Source organism: Octopus sinensis, linkage group LG3 (assembly GCF_006345805.1).
Source record: "Octopus sinensis linkage group LG3, ASM634580v1, whole genome shotgun sequence".
Lineage (NCBI taxonomy): Eukaryota > Metazoa > Mollusca > Cephalopoda > Octopoda > Octopodidae > Octopus > Octopus sinensis.
This window is the reverse complement of record NC_042999.1, coordinates 71063969-71082736: the sequence shown is the minus strand read 5'-3', so window position 1 is coordinate 71082736 and position 18768 is coordinate 71063969. Positions and strand designations below refer to the sequence as shown.

The 18768-nt window shown below is 38.9% G+C and overlaps 1 long non-coding RNA gene across 1 annotated transcript in view; it reads right to left on the bottom strand.

Annotated features, from left to right (window-relative positions):
• Nucleotides 1-6451: 6451 nt before the first annotated feature.
• Nucleotides 6452-18768, bottom strand: part of LOC118762747 — a 14952-nt gene continuing 2635 nt past the window's right edge. The window contains exon 3 of the long non-coding RNA XR_004998498.1: nt 6452-6462. This is a non-coding gene — a long non-coding RNA (uncharacterized LOC118762747). The remainder of the gene's footprint in view (nt 6463-18768) is intronic.

Below are 18768 nucleotides of genomic sequence, written 5' to 3'. Positions count from 1 at the left end.
TGACTCCGAAACACTTCCGTCCTATTATCTTGACAGTAAAATATAAAAGAAAGATTCAAAAAGAGAATGGGCTCAAACAAAGAGATGTAATACGCTTGAAGTCCCTCGTTAAGAATTGTTCAGCTCCCAAGAAAAGTAATCTTAGCATGTATTCCTACTGTTCGTAAAAACTACAAGCCTACTCCTGTCGTTAACTTGATACCATCAAATCAGATAACGCTCATGTGAAACCCTCTGTCTCCACAGATTGGATTTTCTTAGAGATAGTGCTTGCTTGTGATCAGATCTATGTGGTATTGAGGAAATTAATTACTTAGATTGCTAGCTAGCTAGCTAGCTAGCTAGCTAGATAGATAGATAGATAGATAGATAGATAGATAGATAGATAGATAGATAGATAGATAGATAGATAGATAGATAGATAGATAGATAGATAGATAGATAGATAGATAGATAGATAGATAAGTTTCTTTATTGGCCACACAGAGCTGCACACAGATGGGACAAGTTACAAGGTAGAGCTTTTCTTTTGGGGGATGAAGAGAACAAAAAACAAAAGAAACAAAAAAAGGGGGTGGCGTAGGTTTTCGATCAAGATGGATCGTAAAAGGGAAGAAAGAACAAAAACAAAAAAAAGAAGAAAAAATTGAATAAAATAAAAAGAATAAAAAGAAAAAAAAAGAAAAGGAAAAGGAACAAAAGGAAAGAGAAATGAAAAAAGAAGAAAAAAGGGGAAGAGGGAAAAAAAGAACGATCAATAGGGATCGTGTATCACAGTGTTATGATATATGGTGTAAAGGGGAAAGCAAGTAAGGTTTTTCCGTGGGAAGAAAAGCCTACGAAAAAGACCACGGTCAATATTGGTCAATATTGGTCAATATTGTTATATGTTACCACATTTGTTTGCCAGTGGGTAACCCTCTGTTTTCAATTTCTGGGTTCATAGGATTATGCTCAAGGTGGCTTCGTCATTCATACGTGCCATCCTTGCTACATTCACCCATCTTTTTTTAAAACATTCGCTAGACAAAACTTGCCTCTCTACTCTCACTTTCCTTTTCAAGTGGTACTTGAAGAAGTTGATGAGAGATTGACCAGAGAGGAAAATCCTTTCAGACGCGTCCACCAGATACATTCTTTCGCCATAGCCACAAGGATGATGAAAATAGCTCTTCCTTCCCGTTTGGAGGAAGGAGGCGTGACAATATTGACGATAGACTCAGCTGATAAACCGACTCGTCCCACACGTGACAGCAGTTGTTCGACATAAGCCCACAGGTCGGAAATTGTTGGACACTGCACGAGTGCGTGCAGAACGGTTTCGTCGCTCTGACCGCATCTCGGGCAGGTCGGCCCCGTGTTTCTCGAGCCGTGTCTGTAGAGCTTATCCCGAACGGGTAGCGCTTCTCGGTAGCACTGCCAGGCCAGGGATCTCTGGAAGTTGTCCATGGGCCCTGGCCTGAAAGTCGTCCTGAACAGGCGGGTCAGGTACTCCTCGTCGACGTCCAGGTTCGCCCCGAGCTCGTCGTCGTACCTCCCCTCCACTAATCCCCTATAGAAAGCTTTGGTTGTGTTGAAGTCACTCAAGGTCGACCCGGGACGGCAGAGTTGCTTGAGAGCAACGCGACACTCGCGGTGAGATAGATAGATAGATAGATAGATAGATAGATAGATAGATAGATAGATAGATAGATAGATAGATAGATAGATAGATAGATAGATAGATAGATAACTTTCTTTTATTAGCCACACAGGGCTGAATACAGAGGGGACAAATACAAATGCAGAGCTTTTCTTTTCGAGGGTGGAAAAAAAGAAAATAAATGTAAGATTGCGATCAAAAGGGATCGAGAGAAGGAAAAAAAAGGAAATCGTGTATCACAGAAATAATGATATAAACATTGATATAACAAGATTGGGTTCATCCGTGGGAAGAAAAGCCTACAGAAAAGACCACGGGAACCTCAGTCAGGGAGGAAATAACCACATGAGATCAAAATGCTCTCTTTCTTTCTTTTTTACGATCTACAGGATCATGCTCAAAATGGTTTCGTTACTAGCACGCACCATCTTTGCAACATTCACCCATCTTTTTTTTAATCTTTCGCGAGACAAAACTTCCCTCTCCATTCTCACCTTCCTTTTCAAGTGGTACTTGAAAAAGTTGATGAGCGATTGGCCAGAGAGGTAAGTGTTTGTCTCTAATTCTTTCGCTCGAGTCCACCACACACATTCTTTCACCATGGCCACCAGTACGATGAAAACTGCCTTGCCTTCCCGGTTGAGGGAAGGGGGCGGAGCAATTCTCACGATAGACTCGGCCGATAGGCGGATTCGTCCCACACGTGACAGCAGCCGTTCGGCATAAGCCCACAGGTCTGAAATGGTTGGACATTGCACGAGTGCGTGCAGAACGGTTTCGTCGCTCTGACCGCATCTCGGGCAAGTCGGTCCAGTGTGTCTGGAACCGTGTCTGTAGAGCTTATCCCGAACAGGTAATGCTTCTCGATAGCACTGCCAGGCCAGGGATCTTTGGTGATTGTTCATAGGTCCCGGCCCGAAAGTTGTCCTGAACAGGCGGGTCAGGTGTTCCTCGTCGACGCCCAGACTCTGCCCGAGTTCGTCGTCGCACCTCCCCTCCACTAATCCTCTATAGAATGCCTTTGTTGTGATGGAGTCGCATAAGTTCGATCCCGGACGGCAGAGTTGCTTGAGAGCAACGCGACACTCGCGGTGCCATTCGCCTAGCCTCGGTCTCTGCTTGATCCATGACTGTAGTTCGTCCAAGGAGACGAGCTGCGGGAAAGCGCGCCGCACAAAAGGCGACCACACCTGTTCACCGTTGTCTATGAAGCGCTGGAGATGTCGCAGTCTCAGCGCATGTCTGCGCATCATCAACCACGGCATGCCCAGCCCTCCATTTAGCGGGTGTTGACAGCAAATGGATCGCCTAACCATCGGAACGTTTCCCTTCCACAAGAAGCGGAAGAGTATACGTTCCAGTTTGGTGATGGTAGGGTCGGGACAAGGCACGACGGTCAGACGATACTCGATGACGGATGCGATGTACGCGTTCGCCACCTCCGCCCGACCTTTTAGGGATAGCTTTCTCTCAGCCCATTTCTGGGTGAGAGTAGCCACCCTAGTCGTTATCTCGCCCCAGTTCTTCTCCATTTGGAGGTCCGGACCGAACCAGACCCCGAGCAATTTAACCGGTCCGTCCGTCCAGCGTCCCACGATGGAGACGCTGTTGGACGGCATGGGCTTGCTTCTCCAGGTGCCGAGCCGCAAGCCCACTGACTTTTCCCGGTTAATTTTTGCTCCCGTTACCGCTTCGTATTCTTTTAGTGTCTCGCCGACCAGCTCGATGTGCTCGTAGCTCGACACTATGACGGTGACGTCATCCGCGTATGCAGACACGCTCCTCCCGCATCCCAGCTCTCGTGGGATGCCCCTCAGCGTCGCCAGTTTCCGTAGTAGTGGCTCAAGAGTCAGTACATACAGCAGCGATGAGAGGGGGCATCCCTGACGAACCGAACGCATGATGTTAAAAGGTCTGGATAGATGACCATTTACGCGAACTACTGAGCGGATGCCGCTGTATAAGGCAGCGATCCAACCGCGGAAAACTGGACCGAAACCAGCCGCTTTAAGGACAGCCTCCAAGTAGTGATGGTCTACCCTATCGAAGGCTTTTGATTGATCCAATTGATCAGCGCCCCACCCATGCCAGGATTCTTAACTACCCTGTCTATGATGTAGCGCATCAGATGGAGGTTGTCATGAATACTTCTACCCGGCACGGCGCATGTTTGCGCCTTGTCGATTAGTTTCTTGATGACAAGCGCCAACCTCTCGGCTAACACCTTGGCCAAAATTTTCAAATCTGCGTTGAGCAGAGTGATGGGCCTGAAATTATCTATGACGTCCCCCTTGTTTGGGTCTTTCTTAATCAGTGCCACTGCTCCTCGCTTTACAAAAGCAGGAATACTCCCGTTCTGCTGCCAGTTGCAGTAGACAGCTGCCAAGACGCCTCCAAACAAGTCTGGCATATGAAAATAAAGTTCGTAGGGCAGACCATCCAAGCCTGGTGACTTGTCTCTCGCGCAGCCTACCATCGCATACTGTACGTCCGCAGCTGTGATAGGCCTTTCACAAGACTCCATCTCTCTTGCTGAGAGTCGTGGCAAGGCATGCAGGTAGGCACTAAAGTCCACTCTGCGTTCTGACTCACCACTTGTCCCAAACAGTTGGGTGAAGTGTTGTTGAAAAGCCCCACACATCCTTTTAGGCTCGAGCAATTCGCGCCCCTGTTCATCTATAAGAGACTTGATGGTGGCTCTGTTGCCTCGTTGCGTCTCCACCACTCGGGCCTCTTGGGCGGCTCCAACTCCTTCGTTCCTCAGAGCACGCATCCTGGCTCTGACAACGCATCCCTCGTGTTTGGCGTTGAGGTGTTGGTCGAGGGCCAATCTCGCCGCCAGCACGTTGGACGCGATGCCAGTTCTAAGTGCCTCTTCTAAAACCTTAACTAATTCTCCTTCTATTCTATTTCGGTCTAATGCTAGGGCTCTACTGTATCTGACTGATTCTGCTTTAATTGCTTTTTTTAGGGCATACCACCATCTGTTGTTGATGATGGTACCCGTCAAAGCTCTCTTAACTAATGTGCTGATCCGGTCCCTGTAAACCTGTCGTGCTGTAAAAGACGCGTTCAGTTTCCAGTAACCAGGACCCTGCCTATGTGTCTTATCTAAGTCAAGTGTACAAGTCACAAACTTGTGATCTGTGTAACTGACTATATGAAATTGTGGACAACCTGCACTATTTTTATCTATTGTCCTACAGAATACTCTATCTAAGTATGATCTGGACGACCCGATGCGGTTACTCCATGTCCACATTGGCACATTCGGGTGGTCCAGTCGGTACCTGTCAGACAGTTGGAAACGTCTGAGCAGGTCTTTGAGGCATTTGCATCCCCTTCTATTGCTATCTCTGCCCACGTAGTCTAGATGCGTGTCCAGGGCGGCATTCCAATCCCCCACTAAAAGTAAAGGACGAGGCGTTCCCATGAAAGACTCTAGACGTCGAAAGAAATCTGGTCGGCCTGTTAAGGACGGAGCATAAACTGTCATCAGTCGAAAAGCACACTCATTGCTGCCATCGACATCCAAAACGACCAGCCTACCCTCCGGGTCTAGGAAATTTGCTCTTACTTTGAGATCCAGATTCTTCCGGATAAGCACCGCGGTGCCACCTCCGCCCATTCTCGGTAGACACGGAGAAAAATAAATGTTGAAATGTGTACTGAAAATGTGCTGGAGTGCCCGCAAGCTGTGGAGTCTGGTCTCACTGATGGCTATGATATTCAGATTTAGTGACTTGATGTCATTTAACAGGTAGCCTTGTTTCCAAGGCGACCCCAAACCACGTACATTTATACTGCCTATTCTGAGCATGTTCCGATAAAATTGTATTTTACACACGAAAAGAAAGTGCAAAAAAGGAAAGAGAGAGAGAAAAGGTTACTTGTTGTTCGAAAGTCCTTTGTCTTTCACCTCACGGTCTTCTTCTATGAGGCTTTTGTACAGTTTTTTCGATGAATACTTTTGAAATCTCCCTACTGCATCAGGGTAAAGAGATTTTAGGGTGCTGTATGTGTTCTGTGTTTGGTGTATTATTTTAATGTGTTGTGGTGGTGTTGTGCGTGGGTGGTTACTTGTTTTTATGTCGTTTTCAGTTATGTTGGTGTTTGACCTAATGTGTTCCATTAGGTCGTGGTTGTTTGTGTTTATGGCTGTCAACATTGTTGGGGGGTTTGATGATGGTGTGTTTGTGTTGATGTGTTTGTTTTCTGTGGATGTTTTTGTTTCGGGAGTGGTGTATCTTCCTGCTTTGTTTGTTATTTTTTCTTTTCTTTTTTTCCCCCTTTTTCTTCTCCCCCCTGTGTCTATTTGCCAATCTTCCGTGTCTTCTTCGTCTAATGACAAATCAGACGAATCAGAGCTTGGAAGAGGGAAAATATTGGGGTCTATTGTAGACTGTGTTGATTTTGTTGTTGGTGTTGGTTGGTGAGCGTTTGGTTGTGGTGTATGCGGTTTTGGAGGTGGGGTGTGGGTATTTTGTGTTTGAGTGATTGTAGGTATTGTTGTGTTGTTTGGGTCTCAATTTTGTGGGGATTTGGAGTTGTAATTGTTTCTTCATTTTCGCTGAGTGTCTTTTTGGCAGATGTCCTTGGTTTGGGAGTTGGTTTATTTGGGGTTTTTTCCGGCTGCTGTTGTTGTTGCTGTTGTTTTCTTGCGGCAGATTTGCAGTCTTTTTTTAGGTGTTGCTCACTGCCGCATATGTAGCAACGTGGTCTTCTGCCATCGACGACCACATACAACTTGTGGTCGTCTGATACATATATCTGGGTGGGTATTTTTTTTATGTCTTCTTGATTTATATGTAGAAGAAATTCTTTTTTTTTTCCCACCCAGTGTTTGTGCTCCGTGACCGTGGTTTCTAAAATAGTAAAATTTGTCATTTTTACACATAAGGCCTTTACAAGCCATAGATTATTAGCTATTTTGGGGACATTGTTTAACGTGATCTTAGTCACTTTCTGTCCCCGATAGCTTGGTGTAAGTTGGAGTTCATCTGAATGAAGAGTTAGCGTTGAGAAACGTCTAGCTAACTCTTCGGTGTGGAAAACCACTTTTATGTGGGCGAACTTGTTCCACCAGGTCACATAGTCTTTGTAGTTCCAGATGGGTTTCAAGCATTTTTCTATTTTGCTTGTGTTAGCCTTCTCTTGGCTTTTTGTTTTCTTGTTAATTATTTTATAAATAATTGTTCTTTTTTTTCATCTTCCAATATTTCTTCTGGTATGTTTATCTTCACTATACCATCTAATTCTGTTATTGTAATGTTTGTGTCTTGTATTTGTTGAGCAGTAAAATATACTGTTGTTTTGTTTTCTTTAATCGGCTCAGCGAAATTTGTTGTTGTTTTGTTATTGTTGTTGCTGGTGGTGATGTTGTTGTTGGCTGCAGTTTGTAAAATTGGTGTGTTTGGTTCGATTGTGCAAGTAGGAAGGGGGTGGAAAATTATTTTCATAATTTATCCCTGTATTCGAGCAGCTTTTGTCAATTTGTTTGGTGGTTACAGTTTTTTGTTTATTCACTTCAGTTCTTGTTGTTGGAGTAAAACAGGTCTGAACGGAATTGTTGTTGTTGTTGCTTTTGTTGTTGTTGGTGGTGTCAGTGGCAGAAGAGACAGCCGAGGCAGCAGATGTCGAAATGGTGGCGCAATTTTTATTTTTGTTGTCATTGTTATTGTTGTTGCTGTTGGTAGTTGAGGTAGTGGATGAGGTGGCGGCGGTGGTGGTGGTGGTGGTGAAGGCGCTGGTGTTAACAGTAGAAGTCTCTATGTTGTTCTTGCTAGTGGCGGTGTTGGCGACAGGGCTGTTACTACACGTAGTAGTAGCGTTCATTGCAAATTCATTGATAATTTTACTTTGCGCGCAAAATTCTTTTTTTCTCCTAGCGTTTCCAGTCTAGGAGAAAGCTGGTCGATAAAGGAACGCGACCATCGTTCTACAATACAATTTCTTGACATTTTGAAAATGTCTAGAAAGAAATTACAAAAATTAAATGGGGTTGAAACTGCCCCTAGGGGCGAATTCCTCCTTGGAAAAGCACTCAAACGAAAGTTGGGTGCCTTACACAACTTATTTACAAAAATGTACACAAAAATTGGGCTATAAATAGTCAAAATAAACAATTACCTTCGGAGTCGAAGAGACAGCACGTCCATAGACAGAGATAGATAGATAGATAGATAGATAGATAGATAGATAGATAGATAGATAGATAGATAGATAGATAGATAGATAGATAGATAGATAGATAGATAGATAGATAGATAGATAGATAGATAGATAGATAGATAGATAGATAGATAGAAATTAAATATTTAATATGCCAATCACCAGCCATTTCATTATGTGACGTGAACTATTCCCTTGGAATATCTATTTCTGCTTTACTTTGTTGACTGGTTCATGAACTAGGAATATTCAGCAGAATATTTACAGTACCTTACCAGCCAAATACACGCTGGAGGTTACGGAGTTGATAATCGCGGTCATTAAAATCCAAACCAATCAAGATAGATTTCTTTATTGGCTACGCAGGGCTAAACACAGAAGGGACAAAATACAAGGTAGAGCTTTTCTTTTTGGGAAGGAGAGAAGGGAGAAAAAGGGGGGACGAATTCCGATCAAAAGGGATCGGGTAAAAAAGAGGCGGGGGAATTCCGATCAAAAGGGAAAAAAAGTGGGGTCGATCAATAGGGATCGTGTATCACAGAAATGTCAATGTAAAAAGGGAAAACAGATTAGGTTTGTCCGTGAATAGAAAAGCCTAGGGAAAAGACCACGGGAACCTTGGGTAGTAGTGTCATACAAAAAGAGAATACATTACAGTAAGTGGGTCTCTTTGTTTCCTTTTATTTTTTGGTTTTTTTTTCTCTTTTGGTTCATAGGATTATGCTCAAGCTGGCTCCGTCATTCTCACGTGCAATCCATGCTACATTCACCCATCATTTTTTGAAACATCAGATGGATGTATGAATGGATGGATGGTTGGGTAGGTAGGTAGGTAGGTAGGTAGATAGATAGATAGATAGATAGATAGATAGATAGATAGATAGATAGATAGATAGATAGATAGATAGATAGATAGATAGATAGATAGATAGATAGATAGATAGATAGATAGATAGATATGTGTAAGTAGTGTATGTTTGTGCGTGTGTGAACGAGTACAGGTAATTTATGTATATGTTCGTCATGTTTTTGGTAATATATTAAGGAACATCCCAAATTGTACCCCTTTTTTAGATAATTAAATGCTTTGGATTATTATTTATCTTGTATCGAGTATAGACATTATTTTTGTTGTTATATTATTCATTAATGCTATGACAAAATTATTGCAGAAGTATTCATATCTTACCTTCAAAAGAAACCGAGGATAAATTTATGAAATCATATTTTCACGTCCCTTTCACTCCCCGTGTGTGTTTATATGTGTATATATATGTTTGTGTGTGTGTTTGTTTGCATATGTGTGTTTGTGTGTGATGTGTGCATAAATATATATATATATATATATAGGTATATGTAAAACTACATATACGCAAATATATATATATATACATATGTGTATGTATGTATGAATGCATGTATGTATTTGTGTGTACAACTACACACACATACTCTCTCTCTCTCTCTCTCTCGATATATATATATATGTGTGTGTGTATGTATGTATATATATACACACGCACACACATATGCTTATGTATGTAAATATTGTGTATGTAAATACACAAACATTGATACACACACACGCACTTACACACACAAACACACACATATACACACATACATACATACATACATACATACATACATACATACATACATACATACATACATACATACATATATACATACATACATACATACTGAGGTAGAAAGATTAGCCCAGTGTCAATTCCGATGTATATAATAACTCCTAATTGGCTATTACAACGTAGTACTTCCTTCGGCAAGTTATCCAGAGAGCTCTCTTGATGAGCATTAATTTCTCTGAAATACTGAATGTAATTATCTCCGACTTCTGAAGAGGTACCATGTTGTTCTGTTTATATCCTATACAGCTGCTCTGTCGAACTGTAATCCACTCTACGTTCTTCGTTTTATCTTGTATATAAAATTAAATAAATATTGGCCAAGTAACGGACGTCAGTAATAACAGCCTATTTAGAGGTTTACTGTTTGGTTTAGTAATAATACAAATTTCTTGATTTAGTAATAATGCAGTATTTTTTAATTTGGTAATAATACAAGTATTAATTTAAAGTGAAGTTCTTAGAACATCTGCTAGCTTCATATGCACGCACTAGTTCTTAGACCAAGTCATAAGTAGATAACTCCCCTGCCATTTCGTGATACATAATTACCCTTTGGACTCAAATATCAACACCAACCATCAGAGCTAACCAATTTTAAAATGTATGCCAAAATTTCGCCAACGAATATATACCTTTTAATGTTTTTGTTGTTATTTTAATATTGGTTTCAAATTTTTGGACAAGACCAGCAATTTCGGGGAGGAGTTAAGTCGATTACACCGACCCCAGAGTTCAACTGGTACTTATTTAATCGACCCCAAAAGGATGAAAGGCAAAGTCGACCCATGCGGAATTTGAACTCAGAACGTAGCGGCAGACGAAATACCTGTTTCTTTACTAAAATACCTGTTTCTTTACTACACAAGGGGCTAAACACAGAGAGGACAAACAAGGACAAACGGAAAAAATCCATAATATATTGACCCCAGTGCGTAACTGGTACTTATTTTATCGACCTCGAAAGGAAGAAAGGCAAATTCGACCTCAGCAGAATCTGAACTCAGAACATAAAACTGACGAAATGCCGCTAAGCATTGATACATACACGCGCACTCACACACATACACACTCATGCATATATACATACATTTTAATATTGCTGGTATCAAGGTTTCGTTGTTGCAACAGTCTTGTAATTAAAGGCATTCCAGCTATGATCATCATCATGACTCTTTTATATTGTATTTATAACTACATTGTCCAAAACAATATGGCCTTCCTTTTCCAAGACATCAGAGTACTTTTTCAATGAGATTTTGTTGCTATTTCTAGTAAATTAGTTGGTAGTTAATACTGTGAAAAATTGGTCAAGTTAGCGCTGTCATTTTTAACATAGTGAGTAAAAAAATCGAATTATTAATAATATTATGTGATAAGAAACCATGAGCTAATGAGAAATATTCCTCTAATATTAGCATGTACGAGTGACAACTATGGACATGTAGTATATATTTATCGAAGGTTAAAGTTTTCTTGTGTATATACTCCGATGAATTGCTCTCTTGAATCCCTATTGGGTGATTTAACTACTAATTAATGTTACCACACTACCCGTTCGATTCTCTCCCCATTGACATTTTTACTGCAGATACTCAACTGAGCATAAATTGCATCAATTTCACGTGACTGCAAAAGTCATGGCACTGTCCTTCAGACATATTAAAACTTTAAAAAAAGACATCCTTCTAATATCGGTTTCAAATTTTGGCACAGGGCCAGCAATTTTGGGGGAAGATTAAGTCTGTTACATCGACCCCAGTGTTCCACTGGTACTTATATCGACCCTGAAAAGATGAAAGACAAAGTCGACCTTGGCAGCATTTGAACTCAGAACGTGTAGACGGGCAAAAATGCCGCTAACCATCTTGCGAGGTTCACTAGGGATTCTGCACCAACTCGCTGCCTTAGAAATCCTTCTATTATGGATTTCAAATTTTTGGCACAAGGCCAGCAAGTTCGGGGGAGGCGTTAGGTCGGTTACATTGACCCTAGTGTTCCGCTGGTACTTATTTTATCGATCCTTAAATGATCCTCGGTGGCATTTGAACTCAGTACGTGAAGACGGACGAAATGCCGCTGAGCGTTTTGTCCAGTGTGCTAACGATTCTACCGCCTCGCCGCCTTAGAATTCTTTCTAATATCATTTAAGCTATCTGCTTGCACTGTTGGAAATCATGAAATTAAAAGCGATTCAGTTTGCTGGGTTGCGTGATTAGTATTTTATAAATACTGACGCTCGTATTTTGCCAATATTTAGTGATTAATCGCAACCAGTTATCTATTCTATCAATAGCAGTTAACAGTTCTGTACCCTTTGTTCTTATAGAGGTTGATAATGTTGCTGTCTCTCATGTCTTGTGGGACTCTTCCATTCACCCATCACTGACAGAGTAGTTTCAGCAAGTGCAGAGTAGAACTCTCCTTGCACATGTCATGATCTCTGGTGGGATGTCGTCCAATCCCGGAGCTTTCCCAGTGAGTAAGCCATCAATGGCTCTGATCAGTTCTTCAGCAATGTGTCCAGCTCCTCTATCTTTTAAGGAAGCTACATGTTCCCTTTAGAGTTTAAGTAATACATATAAGCCGTTGACTTTTTTAGATCAGGTATGAAAACCCCTATTTTAACAAAGCGATAAATCGGATGCAGTATCAATTTTGCAGATCCTCACGTTGCTTTAACTGGGGACTTAATCCATATTGCAATTTCGCCTTACCACAGTCTTACCTACTGTAGTCTCAGAATTTAAATAATCTTATAGTTATTGATTTCTTCTTGAAACTGTGGAACAGAGGTTCTATAGTTTAAGAGTGGAACTGAAAATTCGTAATACATCAAGGGGATTAGTGTACTTAAGTGATGTGAATAATTGAAATATTGCAATTTTATAAGTGCATGTATATATATGCATGTATATATTTGAGTGTTTATGTATGCATGTATGTGTGCGTGTCTTTTACTTCCAAGTTATATCTTCGTACGTAATGGCAGACTGATAGTCTAGTAATGCAAGCTAAATATGAATATGATCTGCCAAAATAACTGATAAACATTTCAATTGATTTTAAAATCAATATGGCAAGATGCAGATGTATTTAACGATATTTATAAGAGCTTGGTATTTTCTTTCTTAATATAACAATGCCAAGATAGTGAATTTGTAATGACAATGCTTAAAGGTTGCATTTCACCAGGCACAAGGCCAAACTTTGTACGGTAGCAACTATTACAACTTTATTTTATAGACTGTGGAATAATGAAATCGGAAATAAATAACTGATAGGATTTAAACTGGGGATGCTTGAAGTCTTTTTAATCTGTTGCTCGATAATTCTAACCGTTTTATCGCCCTAAATACAATATATTCTTAATAGCTAAAAGCAGAAATTAAAGTAACCCAATGCTATAAACTAGTAGCATTCCAGTTTAAAACTGGTGATTATTTTATAAACTCTAGAGAAATCAAAAACATCATTCTCTGACGGGACATTGGAGTGAAGTCAAGTGCATACATTGGTAGGAATAAATTACAGTTGATCAAATCTACACAAGAACTTCACATATATTCAATTCCGTCTTAAGGCATAGGAACACAAGGCATAGTTGCCCAGGAGCCTCACGTGTTTAGAGACCCGGTCCTGAGCTATGTATGCTGAAGCTTGCTGCCAATAAATAATATGCGGCCCAGTGCTCTGATTTGCCAGAAGGGCTATAATGCTGCTAATACAGCCCTGCTGGTATTTCTTTTATCGAACCCGTGTTGTATAAAACTGCAGTCAACTCTGGTAAAATCTGAACTCAAAATACAGAGGAAGGTATCTAAATATCATAAGACTTTTGATATATCACTTTCGTTTTTCATTGCCCTTCATAAAAGAAGATTCAATTTTAAACATTTGGAATTTATTCAATTGACAATATTTTTTTACTTTCATTTATTTCATTCTCTCCGGAATCATGAGAGACAAATGTTTCCTCCAAAACATTTGAACATACAACATAAAGGGGCCTAATTAAATCTAGCAAGTTACTTAAGCCGTCATTCTACCACTCCCAACAGTCGCTGTCTCTTACTGAAGAATTAAATTCAATTTGTTTGACTGAGTACTTCTGCTAATTACCATCTTGAACACTATATCAGTAAACATTAGCCATTGAAGAAATGGGAATGTCATTCAAATCATCCAAATTCTAGCACGCAAAAACTAATACTTATTTCTGGATTATCTCTGGTTTTGATAGCGTCATATCGTTGTGTGTGTGTGTGTGTTTGTGTGTGTGATGTATATATATGTATATACGTTTGTGTGAAAAATACAAAATTTAAATAATTTAACTCTTCATGATGTACTAATAATTTCGTTATTTTCAAAATAGCACTTGCGAGAAATAAAAAACTGATATAATAAAACATTCTCTCTCTCTCTCTCTCTCTCTCTCTCTCTCTCTCTCTCTCTCTCTCTCTCTCTCTCTCTCTCTCTCTCTCTCTCTCTCTCTCTCTCTCCCTCTCTCTCCCTCTCTCTCTCGCCTTTTATTCTTATATCACGACTTTTAGGATTTTGCCTAACAGAACATGCGATATTACGTTTGTCATTAATTATATAATCCTTTTCACTTTCTCTACAAAATCAATACACCATCAACATTTTGCATTATCTGATGAATTATTCAATATTCCCGTGTGGCATGTTATCTTTCATAGCTTATTTTTAATTGAGAGTTTCTTAAGTTCCAATCTTATTATGATATAGGTTACATAATTTTATCAATAATCAGTACATGACTTTATATTAGTGTTTTATTATTTTGTTTTGTTTTCATCTTTAAGGAGTACAAGTCATTAGAAATTTTTTGTGGTCTGGTTTATCTCGAAAATGATTATCTTATTGTTTTGTTGCATAATATTAAGGCCAAGAATATCACTCATCGTTAATTTATTGATCATTGCCAGTTTTACCTTGATGCGAATTTTCATGTTACTGAAGTCGAATCGTAGTTTCCGAAATAGCAAGTAACTGTAAAAGCTTGTACTACATGATTTTAAAAAAGTTGAAAATGCGTCCTGTTTCCAAAGCAACGAGCACATTTCAAAAGTGCATGCTGTGTTCCGTAAAAAAGTGTTGTCTGATTCTATGTGAAGTTTCCGAAAATATGAGCATCTATAAAAGTTTGTACCACATGCACCTGGCGAAGCCTCGGCACACATCAGAAAATGCAATGTTTGCTATTTTCTACGTACAGGAATAATACGATGTCCGCACATGTACCATATGTCCTTCCTAAACAATATGTCCTTCCTAAACCATATGTCCTTCCTAAAACTTCCGCATGTGCAAATGATTGTGAATAGTTCTTTTTCTACGGACCCTACACTTATCTTCACTTCTTGGGCTAGTTGTCGAATAGTTATGCGGTGATCCTCCAAAATGGCGGCTTCTACTTTATGTACAAGTTCCGTTTCCTACAATAACCGGAAGTGGGTCAGGTGAAATCTTTAATGAACACCCCTTGAAATAGCTTTAATCTAAATACGATTGACTCTACTATTACTAGAAACCCTGTGTCAGCTCTCTAGTTAGTATAACTTGTATCTTTTCTATCTAATTCTACCTTATTATACCTTATTTAGTTAATCTAGTCCCAGTCTGACCGAGTCGATTTTGCTTAGAAGTTTAGCACTATCACATTTAAAGAGTAATGATAAACGTAATTAGCGTAGATATTTAATCTGTGAACTAATTAGCTATTCATCTTTCATATAAATTAGTTAAACGGTATCCACAAATGAACAGTTGATTCTCCTAATATTTATAGTAGTAATTAAAATACAAGCTTGTACTCGAGTGCGAAAATAATGCAACTAGTTAACTCTAAAATGTAGCTCCTTTAGTCTACTTGATTTATATCTCCATTACTTGATCCTATTTTACTTTATTTGTTTTATTTTACTACATTTCTTTTTTTTTCACCTTTAGCTTCTCGTTTCCTGATGTGGCTGAGTGGTAAAAAGCTTGCTTCCCAACTATATTATTCCTGGTTCAGTCCCACTGTGTGGCACCTTGGGCAAGTGACTTCTGAATGGATCCCGTCGTATATGTGTGTGCATGTGTGTCTGTATGCCTGTGTTTGTTTCCCATCACTGCTTGACAACCGGTGTTAATGTGTTTACATCCCCGTAACTTAGTGGTTCGGCAAAAGAAACAGATAGAACCAGTACTAGCCTTACAAAAAATAATTACTGGAATCGATTCATTCGAGTAGAACCCCTTCAAGGCGGTGACCCAGCATGGCCGCAGCCTAATGACTGTAACAGATAGATAACAAAAAAGGCATTGGAGAGGCGGCATACCCTGCGCGCAGATAAATTCTTTCGTAAATTATAGTGTGGCTTATGTAGGCTTTTTACTTGAACTGAATTAAGCTTTATAAGTGTTTGACTAAAAGAGTGTTAGAAGCCAAAGAACGGTGAAATTAAGTAATCAGCCCTTGAATAAACGAAACCCTCGAATAAACGAAACCTGATCTCATACACACACACAAAAGTGTATACATCTGATCTTATACACACACACACACGCACACGCGCAATTCACAAACACAGTCATATATCTATGCATGCATGTATGTACCCACACGTGTCTACGCGCATAGGTACACCATGATTTATACACACGCAAACGACGGTCGATTCATATGAAAAAGGAAGTGAACAAAATGAAATACTTATAGAAATATTGCATAGCAACGTCTGTCAATGATGACAAGTGAATCAAACGTACTGTAGTTCGTTGTAGGATATAAACAATATGACAACTTGCTTGTCGGGAGATTTGTAATTTCTTTTTTTAAATATCACCATTATAGGTACTTATACTCCGGTGAAATTAAGAAATCGACTCGTAAATAAACGAAACCTTCAAATCCATCACTCTACACACACACACACACACACACACACACACACACAGAGTCGCATATCTATGTATGTATTTATGTATGTTTGAATATAATAAAACCAAACTTTCATCATTTCGAGCCACTCATCCAATAAGTATATCTGCCAAATTTGGTGAAAATCTGTTCGGTCGTTTCCCAGTAATTTTGCAAACACACAGACAAACTGACAAAGATGAGTAATTACAGTACCCTGCTTTCGCTTATGCGCGCAGGGTGAAAATAGTAAAATTTCCAAACTCTTACAACTGACAGCGCGATAGCTTGATAATAAGAACCAGTGTATAGAAATTCATTTGAATATCGTCTGTAGATATATGCATACTAACATGTATGTGTGCGTATACCTCCTCCTCCTCGACTCTCTCGTCACTGACACGTGATCAGAGGGAACCCGTCTTTCCAATTGCTATCTTCACCAAGACCTGACCAGCTTATCCTGTCTCTTTCATAAGCTGTCTCCTTAAACGTTCACAATAAAGTTTCCATCGTCTTGGCTTAACAGCCCTCATCGTTTGTTTTTACTGTTTTGTTCTCATTGTTCTGTCTTTTACTGTTTTTACTTTTTTATTGTTTTCACTATTTTGTTCTTACTGTCCTGTTCTTGTTACCATTTTTACCTTCCGCAAAATATCCCAAATTTTATTTAATTTGTTTTGCGGGAAGGATTGTTTCAACGAAGTCGCGCCTTGTCCTTACATTCGAACGCAGAGTAGACAAAACAGGGACAACTGAAGAATGGGAATATTCTTTGTGTTGTATGTCTTGCACTCTGTTTTTTTTCGTTGTTTGAAAAAAAGTTCGTTTCTATGTTTTTGTGTTTATGTTTTCATTTCTCATTGTGTTCCACGTTTTTTAATGTCCTGTACCCATATATGCATGTATATGTACATATATAATAGATATGTACATATATATACATATTATTATATATATATATATATATATATATATATATATATATATATTATATATATATATAATATATATATATATATTATTTATATTATTAATATTATAACCTGTTTTGTTGCTTAAACTAAATGTTGGTCTTCTATTTATGAAATTACTATTTTGATATAAGTGCTTTGTGCAAGAAATGATGTACAGATGTGTGTCTATGTGTGAGAGTGTGTATGAATGTGCTTGTGAATATTCATATGAAATGCATGTGTGTATATAATGGTGACGTGTCAGTGGTTCCCGAATATTTCGGTCCTTGCGTAAAACTCCAGGTCAGTTGTACGTGAAAATCCAGATCAGCCATGCGTGAAAAACCAGGTCAATTTCTTCACTACATATCAAATACATATATCAAGCAAATACATTGTATTTAACAAACCGAACCTCTAATTTCGATTTTTATATCTTATTTTGCTCCTTTGCTTTTTTCTCTATATTTTCATTCTATTTATTTGTTTCTTTTATTTTCTTCTCTCTTATTACTACATGACTTTTTTCATTTAAACGCAGATCTTTTTTTAGAAAGCAAATCTTTACGATAACAGATTTTACTTAATTTACATGCTATATTTTCCCATTATGTTGTATTTTTGTTATTTTTATTTTATTATATTTATTTATTGTATTTTTGTTCTTATCTACGGTCATTGATTATTTAAAGCAAACCATATATTGTAATCTGCCGAATATATTTATTGTCTATGGTATATAATAAGAGTTTTTGCTATTTGTAGCATAGTTCATATTTTAACTTTTAACCTACCATATATATATATATATATATATATATATATATATATAAATAGGAAAAAAGCAACAAGAATGGATTAAAATATCGGTACGATCGTTTCGTACGAGGACATATTTAATAAGCTACAAAAAATGCAGTGAATACAGATGGCTCGTACTCGTCTGCCGAAAAAACATCAGAGAATTCCCAAACATCAAAAGGGGTAGATACAAAAGAGGTTGTAAGATTAGCTGCATTGAAGAAAGTTCGATTCGTGGTGATCCGATGAAAGGTTTTAAACCTATAGAATTTATGCATGTCTACATATAGTTCATATTGAATATTTGATCAAGTTGTGTGAAGAAATTTTCGGATACAGTCATGCAAAATTTCTGAAAATCCGAGTAAGAGGCAAAGTGACTGCCATATCATGTAGAGGAAAGTCTGAGTAAAAGCAAAGTGACTGTCATATCGTGTAGAGGAACAGATTGTTATTGAAACTTACAAGGATCGCAGATAAGTTCGATTTTTTGGAGATCCGATGAAAAAGTCTTGAACTTACAAAAAATGTGTATGTCCTTATAGTTCATAATCCAGTTTTGTGAAGAGATTTCGGGTACAATCATGCGAAAAATATCAGGGAATCCGAATGAGAAGC